We start from the raw sequence: 3,547 nt of genomic DNA on the forward strand, positions 1-3,547 counted from the left end.
CCTACTTCTCCCTCTGCCTGTGTCTCTGTCTCTCTCTCTGTGTCTCTCATGATTAAATAATTTTTAAAAACCCACAAAGTTTTGGATAATTTACTGAGGTGGCTTCAACTGGGACAAGGTTGAAAATGTAAGAAAAATGTGACTTCTTAATCATATATATTATTTAGTAAAACACACTTGACTCAGCTACTCACTCCTATGATCACATCTAGATCTTGCCATTCCAAGTAACTGTACCTCTTCTAGAACTTCAGTTTCAAGCACCCCTGATTTCTAAATCATCACCGCTGATTATGGAAGCTCAGTCTGTCCAGTGGCCCAACTTTAATAATACCTCAGCCCTTGCAATCCAACGAACCTACCATCTTTGAACTTGTCCTAACCCCTCTTGCCATCCCAGCACTTCCCGCCTATTCCCACTTCCCTCCCTCCCTCAGGGTCTCACTAGAATCCCAGGCTTAACTCACTGCCATAGATTGAATTCATGCTCATTAATCTCAAGGGGTTCTGAGCAATCAGACCTCATTTCCCTAGTCCAGGGGTTCTCCAAATTCTCCTTGAAGACTATGTCATACTTTCCCCTTTCTTCGATCCTTTCATACCTCCTCCCTCAAGTCACTCTCTGCCAATGACCTATTTTCTAAGACTGAGAAAATAGAAGCACTTGGAAGATCACCTCTACCACACGCTTTTACTGCCATATCCAACAACCCGCCTTCCTTTTCACCTGCCCCACTGGTACATACCCCACCTACAGCCAACAGGAAGGCTCATCCCTCATCCTGTTTGGGGACAGCACTCCAGCCCTTGGAGAAGGGTTCTTCACTTTCTCTCCTGCATCGTTTTTTCTTCCTTTTCTGAAATTTTCTCATCCTAAAATCAAAAACTCCCTTCAACAGTTACACTTTAGCTTCTGCCCCAGTTCTCTGCCCCTTTTATGTTTTTATTTTATTTAAATTCAATTTGCCAACATACAGTATAACATCCAGTGCTCATCTCATCATGTACCCATCACCCAGTCATCCCATCCTGCACCCTCCTCCCCTTCCACAACACTTTGTTTCCCAGAGTTAGGAGTCTCTCATGGTTTGTCTTCCTCTCTAATTTTTCCCCATTCAGTTTCCCTCCTTTCTCTTATAGTCCTTTTCACTATTTCTTATATTCCACATGAGTGAGACCATATGGTAATTGTCTTTCTCTGATTGACTTATTTCACTCAGCATCATACCCTCCAGTTCCATCCACATCAATGTTTCTGCTCCCTTTTTGAGATGTCTCTCTTATGGACAACAGAAGAGTAGCCTATACTTGGCCTCCTCAGTTTCTCACCTCCTGGTGTCTCTTGAAACTGCTGCAGTTAGATCTCATGACACCTGTCCCATTGCAGCAATCAGGCCTTTGCCTCCACCACTCCACTGAGATTGCTTCTGCAAGGTCTTCAAGGACCCTCCATGTTGTAAAACTCAATGGCCAATTCTCTGTCTACATCTTCTAGGATCTATCAGCATCATTGGTCATAATTGATCATTCTTCTCTCCTTAAAACACTTTCCTTGGTTTCCAGGACATTTTGTGCATCTCTCTTACCTCGGGACATAGAAGCGTCCTCTTAATGGAGGGGAAGCCACCCAAGGCTCAGGTCTCATCTCTTTTCTGCTTGTATTCACTCCCTTGATTTTCTCAGCTAGTCTCATAGCTTTAAGCCTATCTGCCGATGACTTTCAAATTTACATCTTTAGCTTACTGGCATTGCTCCCCTGAACTCTTAAGATCGTGCTCAATTGAGTGCAAGATGATCTCTCCTTGTATGGAGAACTTACGCAGATTGCCAAAGTTCATGTAAGGCAACATATCATGGTTTCTGGGATTAAGATGTAGACAATTTTGAGGCCAGTATAGAGCCTACTATGCTGATCTTCCTCCACTGCAATGCTGGAACTAATACAGATTCCTGCTCTTCTGTAAAAAAAAAAAAAAAAAAAAAAAAAAAAAAAAGATCGTGCTCAATTGCCTAATTGAAGTCTACATTTGGATGGGTAATAACATCCCAGCTGCAATACGAAGCTGAGCTCCTGATGTCCTGCCCCTATACCTCCTTTGCCTCCGTCTTCAATATGGAGAGGCCTGAAAATGAGTAAGAAATGAAAAATAAAATCAGTGGGATGCTCAGTTCCCTTACCTTAAAGCGACTCCTCTTTTTCTCACAGTAAATCTTGCTGCTCACTCTACCTTCAGATCATAATAGGAATTGGACCACTTCTCATCACTTGCACTGTGATCACCTTCATCCAAGCCCTCTCATCTTTCGCATAGATCACTGTGATAGCCTCCTCTCTCATCTCCTTCCTTCTGCCTTTGCTCGCCTTTGTCTAAACACAACTGCCAGGCTGCTCCTGTCGTAGCATAATTCAGAACTCAACATGCCCTATTACAAAAGCTCCTAGGTACTCTGCCTCCTTCTGAGTCAAAGCCGAAGTTCTTGTCATGGTGTCAGGGTCTGACATGAGGTGTCCCACTCGACCCTCACCCCCATGTCACCTTACTGTCCCCCTTCTCGCTCACCCTCAGCCACATGGCTTGCTTCCACCCTGGGACTTTTACAATATCTTGTGACCCTACCTGGAATGTGCTTTCTCCAGATATCCGTGTGGTTCTGGGTTTGCTCAAATGCTGTCTTCTTTGTGGGGCTTTCTCCACCATCTTGTAAAAAATTGCAAGCTCCTTCTCACCCCCAGCCCCAAGCCGTTCCTTTCCCCCTTCCCTGCTTTGTTTTCCTCCATAGAACTTTCTGGCCTACTAGACATTGGTGCCACTTAGAGGCAGTACAATGTGGTGGTTGAGACACAGGTAAGACTTAGAGTCGGTTTGCCTAAGTTCAAGGCCTGGCTTGTTACTTAACAGGTAATCAAGATGCAATCTCTCTAGCCTTCATTTTTCTCATCTACAAAATAAGAATAGTAATAGCACCCATCTCATCAGGTTGTAGTCATAATGTTTACAAAGTTCTTTGAATCGCACCTGGAACATATTAAGTGCTACACAATTAGCTAATATTTACATATTTCATTCATCTTTTGTTTATCGTGTCTCCCCAACTAGAACATAAGTCCCATACGAACAGGGGGTTTTGTCTATTTTGCACACTGCTCTATCCCCACCACCTTGGGCAGGGCCTTGCACGGAGCTGGTTCTCAGTACATAGTTGTAGAATGACAGGTCACTAAAGTTTCTTAGATATTTAAGAGTCAGTAAATAAAACTTGTTTAAAATTTGCTCAATTTAATGATACCCATATGAATAAAAACTGGAGTTTCTCTATTGTAGACATCGACGTGGGGCTAGCTAATTTGTGTAAATCATTCAGAGGTGGCGAGCCTCTTTCCTAGGTAACTTAAGAAAGTCAGAATAGACTCTCAATGTACGAAGTGGGCTTGCCTCAGTTCTATTTTACTACTAAATACCTCTCAGAAATCATTTTCCTTTGGTAAAAGTAACTAATTGAGGGACACCTGGGTGGCTCAGCAGTTGAGCATCTGCCGTTAGCTCAG

Source organism: Canis aureus, chromosome 6 (genome assembly GCF_053574225.1).
Source record: "Canis aureus isolate CA01 chromosome 6, VMU_Caureus_v.1.0, whole genome shotgun sequence".
Lineage (NCBI taxonomy): Eukaryota > Metazoa > Chordata > Mammalia > Carnivora > Canidae > Canis > Canis aureus.